This window comes from Spermophilus citellus, assembly GCF_964194105.1.
Source record: "Spermophilus citellus genome assembly, chromosome: 9".
NCBI lineage: Eukaryota > Metazoa > Chordata > Mammalia > Rodentia > Sciuridae > Spermophilus > Spermophilus citellus.
The window spans coordinates 132,402,441-132,412,735 of NC_138191.1; positions in this window are offsets into that span (position 1 = coordinate 132,402,441).

A 10,295-nucleotide genomic window follows, 5' to 3' on the forward strand; every position below is an offset into this window, starting at 1 on the left:
TCTGTCGCCAGTGTTGATGCCTCCAAAGCCAGTAGCGGTGGCTCACGCTCTGGAGGCTGAAGCAGGAGGGTGGCAAGTTCAAGGCCAGCCTCAGCAATTTAGGGAGACCCAGTCTCAAATTCCTCAAAGGGCTGGAGATGTCTCTCTGTGGGAGAGCCTGAGCCTAACATGGGGAAGGCCCAGGGTTCCATCCCCAGCTCAGCAAAAAGAAAACAAAACAATTAAAAAAAAAAAAAAAAAGGCAAGTGATAGAGTGAAACCCAGGATTGAATCTTTACTCCTTTCAACCTTTCTTCAGTTATTTTCTTCCTTCCCAACTTCCGTTTTTCAGGGCTTCACTCATACCTTAGTGATGTGAGCAAAGAAGTTTGCTAAGTCAAACAATACTCAAATAGGAGAACTTTAATTTTTTGTTCTCTTCACAATGTAAGACAACAAAACATGTTGTCACATTTAATCTGCACTATGAGTATTTCCTCCACCACACTCCATGTGTGTTTTACTGAAGTAGGATAAGAAAAAATAGGTAGGAAGGAGACGGAAAGGAAGGACAAGGAAGTAAGATTTTTAATTCAGGAATTCCACCTACTTTTCCAGGCCTGTCACTTTCTTTTTTTTTTTTTTTTTAAATTCTTAAGTTTTAGGTGGACACAATATCTTTATTTTACATTTATGTGGTGCTGAGGATCAAACCCAGTGCCTCATGCATGCTAGGCGAGTGCTCTACCTCTGAGCCAAACCCCAGCCCTGAGGCCCATCACTTTCCAAGCCAGTCTGTCTTCCAAGCCGTTTATTTCCATATTCCTGGAAAATATGTATACCTACCTAGGCACTTTTAATTAAGCCCCAATAAACAAAGAGAGATACAATATTTTGAGAAACCTATAATTTAAGGGACTTTCCAGTACTATCTACTGATCAGGTAATGAAGACCACATCTGCCTGGGAGTCCAAGATTGACCAGCCCAACAGAAACCACCCTGAGGCCACCAGACCGCTATCATTCCTACATACCTCTCCATACCCCTCAGACCTGCCTCTTACTAAGTTTTCTTTAAATGAAGAGCCGGGAACCCCAAGACCACATCTTTCACCCTCCAGATGGCCACATTTTTGCTTGAATGTGTTTCTACCTTCTTAAATAGATCTCTATTTGCTCTGACTGGCACGTGCTAAAATTCTTTTCCGTCATGCCAGGTCTTGAGTGGAGTTCCTCCTTCTCTCTGGGAGACACCTCTTCTCCCATGTCAATACAGGAGTGGAACCCAGTGCCTCATGCATGCTAGACAGGTGCTCTACTACTGAGCCACATCCCCAGCCCTTTAGTTTTTTATTTTGAGACAGGGTCTTGCTGAGGCTTGCCTCCATCTTAACCTCCTTCTGCCTTGGCCTCCAGAGTAGCTGGGATCGCAGATGTGAGCCACGGCACTCAGCCAGCATGTACTACTTTTTTTTTTTTTTGTACCCAGGATTGAATGTAGGGTTGCTTAACCACTGAGCCACATCCCCAGCCCTTTTAATTTTTAATTTTGATTCAGGATCTTGCTAAGTTGCTGTGGCTGGCCTTGAACTTGGGATCCTCATGCCTCAGACTCTCGAATGGCTAGGATTCCACGTGTGCGCCACCCCGCCCAGCACCATGTATTACTCTTTTTTTTTAATATTTATTTTTTAGTTTTAGGTGGACACAGTACCTTTATTTTTTATTTTTATGTGGTGTTGAGGATCCAACCCAGCGCCCCGTGCATGCCAGGCGAGGGCGCTACTGCTTGAGCCACATCCCCAGCCCACCATGTATTACTCTTACAATTAAAAATACGCACCTAAGCTGCTACTTGTCTTCCTTTTCCAGGGAAGTCCCCCCAGACCCCCCAAGTGTATGGAGGGATAAGACCCAGAACTTCTGTGGTGGAATAAACCTTCTGAGCAACTTCTGACGCATCTGACTGGTGGGTGGCATCCCGAGAGTTCGGGTGGCTCTGGCCTCTTGCCACTGCTCCCTTGGGGTCCTAGCCTACTGGGATGGTCTTCCATCCGATGCAGAGCAGGCCTCAGCAGGGGCTTCTGTCCTTTTGTGGCCACCCTCCTCCCTAACTGCTGTTGCAACAGGGCAGGTGATCCCAGGCAGGGATCCCAGGCTCCATCCTGCAGCAGCAAAGAAGGCAGAACCGTGGTGAGCAGTCCCACTCCAGAGCCCTTCCGCAGCCTGGTGACCCTGAGCAGGTCACAGAGCTCCCCCAGCCTGGGGTGCCTCGCTCGGACAACGTGGGAAGTCCTGCCTTCGCAGAGCTGTCCTGAGGTCTGGATGAGGCGGGGGACTGAGATATAGTCTCAGGATTCATGACCATCATTCTGATGACATGGGTGGAGGGCTACTCAGGGATGAGAGGGTCTGGGGCAAGGTGCAGGGCTGAGTGCTGCCCTGCAGAAAGTGGCTGAACTTGGTGGAACCTGTTGGTCTTGGTGCAGCCGTAGCCATTTGGTCGGCCACTAGATGTCACCACTGCTCCACACCAGGAGCAAGGTCACGGCCACCAGCTTATAATATCATAATTCACATCCAGTGGGCACTTTGCACCTGTGTGGTTCAAGGCGCTCCTTTTCTGTCTCATCTGTCCTCAAAGATAGAAACATAGCCCCGCTTTACACGAGGAGACAGCCCCAGGGTGAGAGAACTTTGCCTGGGATTAAACTGCTTGGATTTGGTGGAGCCAGATTTGACACTGAACAGCCAGGCCTCTGTGTCCTTGATCTTACCTTCTGCTCTCCTCTCACTGCTCACACTGTAAATAAGATAAGCACATTTGCAAATTGCTTGAATTATTCTAAGCTGCATTAAATAGAATACCATGTATTTTTTTTTGGCGGGGGGGCTACCAAGGATTGAACTCAGGGCCACTCAACCACTGAGCTACATCACTATTTTGTATTTTGTTTAGAGACAGGGTCTCACTGAGTTGCTTAGGGCCTCGCAGTTGCTGAGGCTGGCTTTGAACTCTCGATCCTCTTGTCTCAGTCTCCCGAGCTGCTGGGATTATAGGTGTGTGCCCCCAAGAGGTTTACCATGAATATTTAGATCAATAGAATTCATCACTTATTTTCCCTAAAATTGCACTGTGAAATGTCAATTTGGAAATTCATCTCCAAGCCAGGTGTGGTGGTGCCTTCTTGTGATACTGTTGACTCTAATTTCAGCAACTCAGGAGGCTAAGGCAGGAGGATCACCAGTTCGAGACCACCCTCAGCAACTAAGCAAGACCTTGTCTCAATAAAAAGGGTCAGAGATGTGGCTCGGTGTTAAAGTACCTCTGAGTTCAATCCTCAGTACCAGTTAAAAAAATCAATATCCATCAATGGGTAGGACTTTCTGCTTCTCAAGTGAATGAAGATATGAATTGTATACATGAGAGGAAAAATAATCTGATGACGAAACGCCTGGACTCTGGTATCGGGTGACTGGGGTTTACGTTTTAGTGTCCTTCAGTAGTGACATGATCCTGACAAGTTACTTAACCTTAGGTGCTTCATCTATAAATTTAAAATAATAACAGCATCTATTTCAGAGAGGTAAGTATGAAATGATTTAATGTATAGAGACCTTAGAACAGTGCCCAACACATTCTCTGTTAGCTAACTTTTTTTTTTTTTTTTTGTACTGGAGATTGAACCCAGGGGGCTTTACCTCTGAGTTACACTTCTAGTTTTGTTTATTTATTTTCAGACATGGTCCCACTAAGTTGCCAAGGTTAGCCTTGAACTCCTGACACATATACCTTCATACTGCAGGAGACTCACAGGAAAACCCCCAACTTGGGCCAACTTCCTTGCTCTGCCATATGACAAATTTTCCTTTCCAGAGGAGGCACACATGGAAGATGGCATTTTCTGAAGATGGCAGGACAGTGTCCCCTGACGGGTGTGCTCTTCTGAACCCTGCCATGCCCCCATTAGACAGACAGTCTGATTTTCCTCCCCTTGAATCTGAGGGTTGTAGTTGCTTCGGCTCAGTCAGTGTGACTTCTCAGCACTGGCACCTTGGCCAGGTGCGAAGCACTGTGCAAGTGGTGTACTTCTGCTGAAGCCTTACCTGCAGAGCCTTGAGCCACCATGTCATGTCTGCCCAGCCCAAGACCACCGTGAGGTGAAGCCCATGGCCACATGGGGAGGCCACCTGGGAGAGTCTTCCAACGGGTAGCCCTCGTGAGGTCCCCATATCCCTCCAGTCACCCCAGCTGTCTCTTTGCTGAGTCCTCGGACATTATGGAGCAAATACAAGCTTTTCCCTGTCCTCTTTCCAGATTTCCAACCCACAGAATTAAGAGAATAATTTTAAAAAATGGTTATTTTTCATCACTGAGTTTGGGGTGGTGTGTTACACACCAGTCAGGGGTAACTGGAACAGCATGTGACATATAATCTAAATACAGTTTGCTGCAGGTCTCTTCCAAAAAGCTGGGTCCCACATCTGCCTCCAAGAATGGGTAGGACTTGCAGGTCCTTGCCTGGAGACTGCTTAGAAATCCCCTCTGAGGGCTGGGGATGTGGCTCAAGCGGTAGCGCGCTCGCCTGGCATGCGTGTGGCCCGGGTTCGATCCTCAGCACCACATACCAACAAAGATGTTGTGTCCGCCGAGAACTAAAAAAATGAATAAATATTAAAAATTCAAAAAAAAAAAAAAAGAAATCCCCTCTGACCCATGTCTTTATTACTGACCCCTTTGTGCCACATACAGCAGGAGGAAGTTGAGGTTGAAGTCCTGATAAGCATACAGTGTCTTTCTTTTTTTTAAGTAAACACCTCAGTTTTTTTTCTTCCACATTTTTATTGGTGAATTATAGTGTTCACATTGATGGGATTTGTTGTTACATATTCCTACATGCACATAATAGAACAATGTGACTTGGTCAATATCACTCCCCAGTACCTCTTCCCTCCCTCCCTGCCTCCTGCCCCTTGGTTCCTATCCTGTACTGATCGCCCTTTGATCTTTAGAAGATCCATCCCCACCTTTTTCTTTTTTCCTCTCTAATTTCTACATATGAGAGAAAACATATGACCCTTGACCTTCTGAGTTTGGTTTATTTTACTTAACATAATCGTCTTTAGTTACATCCATTTTCCTGCAAAGACATAGTTTCATTTTTCTTTACGGCTGAATAAAACTCCATTGTGTATATACACCACATTTTCTTTATCCATTCATCTGTTGATGGACACCTAGGCTGTTCTATAGTTAAGCTATTATAAACGGTGCTGCTGTGAACATGGGTATGCATGTATCACTGCAGTGTGATGACTTGAATTCTTCAGGATAGACACTGAGGAATGGTAAAACTGGGTCGGATGGTGGTTCTATGCTTAGTCTTTTGAGGGGCCTCCAAACTGGTTTCCATAGTGGTGGACTGATTTGCAGTCCCACCAATAGTGTAAAAGTGCTCCTTTTTCTCCACATCCTCTCTAGCACGTATTATTATTGGTATTGGGGATTGAACCCAGAGGAGCTTAACCACGAAGAACACCTCAGCCCTTTTTGAGACAGGGTTTCACTAAGTTGCTTAGGGCCTCACTAAGTTGCTGAGGCTGGCTTTGAACTCACAATCCTCCTGCCTCAGCCTCCCAAACCACTGGGATTACAAGAATGCTCTATTATTTGTATTCTTTTTTTTTTTTTTTTACTTTTTTATTTTAATTTTTTAGTTGTTGATAAACCTTTTTTATTTATTTATATGTGGTGCTGAGAATCAAACCCAGTACCTCACACATGCTAGGCAAGAGCTCTACCACTGAGCCCTAGCCCCAGCCCCTTATTTGTATTCTTGATGACTGCCATTCCGAGTGGTAGGAGATGAAATCTGCTTGTTGTTTTGATTTGCATGTCTCTAATTGCTAATGATGTTGAATATTTGTTCAACATATTTGTTGGCCATTTGTATTTCTTCTTTGGAGAAGTGTCTGTTTAACTCATTTGCGCATTTATTAATTGGGTTTTTTATTTTTTAGTGTAAATTTTTTTGAGATATTAACTCTCTTTCAGAAGAGTAGCTAACAAAGATTTTCTTCCATTCTGTGGGTTCTCTCTTCAAATTTCTAATTGTTTCCTTTGCTGTGCAGAAACTTTTAATTGATGTCATCCCATTTATTAACTCTTGGCCTTATTTCCTGAGCTTTAGGGTCCTATTGAGAAAGTCTTGCCTGTGCCTAAAAGCTGGAGAGTTGACCCTATGTTTTCTTCTAGGAGTTGCATAGTTTCTGGTCTCATTCCAAGGTTCTGATCCATTTTGAGTTTTTGTGCAAGGTAAGAGATAAGTGTCTAGTCTCATTCTTCTACATATGGATCACCAGTTTTCCTAGCACCATTTGTTTTTTAGGCTGTCTTTTCTCAAGTGTTTGTTTTTGGCACCTTTGTCAAGGATCAGATGACTGTTGATATTCTACCATTGGTCTATGTGTCTGTTTTTGTGCCAGTACCATGCAGTTTTAGTTACTATAACTTTGAGGTAAAATTTGAAGGCAGATATTGTGATGTCTCCAGCATTGCTTTTTTGGCTTAAAATTGCTTTGGCGGGCTGGGGATGTGGCTCAAGCGGTAGCGCGCTCACCTGGCATGCGTGGGGCCCGGGTTCGATCCTCAGCACCACATACAAACAAAGATGTTGTATCTGCCGAAAACTAAAAAATAAATGTTAAAATTCTCTCTCTCTCTCTCTCTCTCTCCCCCTCTCTCTCTCTCCCTCCCCCTCTCTCTCTCTCCCTCTTAAAAAAAATAAATAAAATAAAATTGCTTTGGCTACTCTGGGTCTTTTATTCTTCTAAATGACTTTTAGGATTGTTTTTTCTAGTTCTGTGAAGAATGTCATTGGTATTTTGATAGGCATTGTATTGAATCTGTATATTGCTTTTGGTAGTACGGCCATTTTGACAGTATTAATTCTGCCTATCCATGAACATCTTCTGAGGTCTTCTTCAATTTCTTTCTCCAATGTTCTACAGTTTTCATTGTAGAGGGCTTTCACCTCCTTGGTTAGAGTTATTCCTAGTTTATTTATTTATTTATTGAGGTTATTGTAAATTGAATTGTTTTTTGATTTCTTTCTTTTTTTTTTTTTTTTAGTTCTCGGCGGACACAACATCTTTGTTGGTATGTGGTGCTGAGGATCAAACCCAGGCCGCACGCATGCCAGGCGAGCGCGCTACCACTTGAGCCACATCCCCAGCCCCTGATTTCTTTATCAGCAGATTCATTGCTAGTATATAGGAAAATTATGGATTTTTGTATGTTGTTTTGCCAAATTTATTAGCTCTAGCAGACTTTTAGTGAAGTTTTTTGGGGTGCTTCTAGGTATAGGATCATATCATCTGCAAACAGTGATAATTTGGCTTCTTCCTTTTCTATTTTTATCCCTTTTATATTCTTCTCTGGCTTAATTGCTGTAGCTAGTACTCCTGGCACTATATTAAATAGGAGTGGTGAGAGTGACCATCCTTGGGCTGGGGATATAGCTCAGCTGGTAGAGTACTTGCCTCGCATGCACATGGCCCTGGGTTCAATCCCTACCATCACCAAAAAAAAAAAAAAAAAAAAAAAAAAGAAAGAAAGAAAGGAGAGTGGTCATCTTTGTCTTGTCCCAGATTTTTTTTTTGGGGGGGGACACTTGGGATTGAATTCAGGGATGCTCAACCACTGAGCCACACCTTCAGTTCTATTTTGTGTATCATTTAGAGACAGGATCTCACTTGAGTTGCTTAGTGCCTCGCTTTTACTGAGACTGGCTTTGAACTTGCATTCCTCCTGCCTCAGCCTCTGGAACCACTGGGATTACAGGCGTGTACCACTGCACCCAGCTTGTCCCAGATTTTAAAGAAAATGCTTTCAGTATTTCCCAATTTACTATGAGGTCAGCTTTGGGTTTTTCCTGTGTAGCCTTTATGATGTTGAGGTAGGTTCCTTCTATTCCTAGTTTTTTCAATTCTTTTTTTTTTTTTATCATGAATGGGTATTGAATTTTGTCAAAGGCTTTCTCTACATCTATTGAGATGACTAAGTGATTTTTGTCGTAATTCTGCTAATGTGATCAGTTACATTTATTGATTTGCATATGTTAAACCATCTTTGCATCTCAAGAATAAAACCAACTTGGTCATAGTGTAGTTTTTAAAATATTATTATTTTTACCTTTATTTGTTTTTTGTTTTTAAGTGGTGCTGAGGATGAATCCACTGCCTCACACATGCTAGGCAAGTGCTCTACCACTGAGCTACATTATTGAACACAATTTGCTAATATTTTAAGTATTTTTACATCTAAGTTCATCAGGGATATTGGTCTGTAGTTTCTTTCCTTGATGTGTCCTTAATCTGGTTTTGGTAAAAGGGGGATATGACTTTATAGAATAAACTCATAAGTATTCCATAAAAAAATATTTTTCATGGAATAATTTAGGAGTATTGGTATTAGTTCTTTAAAATTTTGGTAGAACTTGGGCTGGGGATGTGGCTCAAGTGGTAGCGCGCTCGCCTGGCATGCGTCCGGCCCGGGTTCGATCCTCAGCACCACATACCAACAAAGATGTTGTGTCCGCCGAGAACTAGAAAATAAATATTAAAAAAAAAATTCTCTCTCTCTCTCTCTCTCCTCTCTCACTCTCTCTTTAAAAAAAAAAATTTTTTTTTGGTAGAACTCAGCTGAGGTGCTATTCTGATCCTAGGCTTTTCTTTGTTAAAGGTTTTTATTGTTCTTTGTACATCATTACTAGTTATTGTCTGTTTAGGTTTTCTATGTCCTTTTGATTCAGTTTTGGCAGCTTGTATTTGTCTAGAAATGTATCAATTTCTTCTAGCTTTTCTAATGTATTAGAGTACAAATTTTCAAAATCATCCTTTATGATCTGCTGGATTTCTAAGATGTCCATGGGGATTTCTCCTTTTTCATCTCTGATTTTATTAATTTGGTTTTTCTCCCCTTTTCTTTTGGTTACTTTGGCTAAGGGCTTATCAATCTTGTTTAAAGAATCTATCTTTTCAAAGAACCATCTCTTGGTTTCATCGACCCTTTATATTTTTTTATTTATTACTATTCTCAAGTTCATTGATTTTGTCTCTGATCTTAATTATTTCCTTCCTTCTACTGGGTTTCGAATTGGTTTGTTATTTTTCAAGAGCCTTGAGATGCATCATTAGGTTGTTTATTTGGGAGCTTTCTGATCTTCTTATGGAGACACTCATAGCTGTGAACCTTCCTCTTAGAACTGCCTTCACAGTGTTCCAGAGGTCCTGGTGTATTGTATCACCATTCTCATTCAAGTCTAAGAATTTTATAATTTCTCCTTGGATTTCTTCTATTACCCATTCATCATTCAAATCCCTATTGTGCCATTTTCATGTATTTATATAGCTCCTGTAGGGTTTTGTGTTAATTTCTAATTTCATTCCAGGATGAAATAAGATGCAAGGAATTATATATTTATTTTTTGTATTTGCTAAGAGTTGCTTTGTGACCTAAAATATGGTCTATTTTGGATAAGCCTACGGTTTCTGCCTGAGGGAAACCCTTTGCTGGAGTAGCCACTGGACTATGCCCGTCAGACTGGGCAGGACTGACCTGGCTGAGGGTAGCCTGTGTCCACCTCCACCCAGGCCCAGTACTGTTCAATGACCTCACCTTCAGCAGGAGGCAGACACTCACCAGGGAGCAGTGGCAGGCCCTTTCCAAGGGCTTGTCGGTAACCCTCAAGCAGCTCTGAGATGGGTGTTGTTTCAGCCTTTTTCAAAGAGGAGAAGACACATCCAAAGAGGCTAACAACCATGTGAGGCAGCAAATCCAAGAAGGAGCCAAGAGGGCAGCACAGACCCAAACCCAGGCTCCCAGACATCGGGCAAGGCTGTCACTAAAGCCAAGTGGTTTGTTGTACTGGACGGAGGTGGGGGTGCTGGGACAGGACCCAGCGCTCGAGTGGGTGCCCAGTGCAGACCAAGCACTGAGCTGTTTTCTCTTGGAGCAGCTTCAAATAGCCTTCAGGAGGCTGGTGCTCTTAGCCCCATTTTACAAAGAGAAACTGAGACCAGAGATGGTAAATAATTTCCCCAAAATCCACACAGCAAATAAAGGAGTTGGGTTTGAAACCAAATTCCATCATTCACAGCTTTTTTTTTTTTAAATATTTATTCTTTTTTTAGTTTTCGGCGGACACAACATCTCTGTTTGTATGTGGTGCTGAGGATCGAACCCGGGCCGCACGCATGCCAGGCGAGCGCGCTACCGCTTGAGCCACATCCCCAGCCCAGCTTTTTTTTTTAA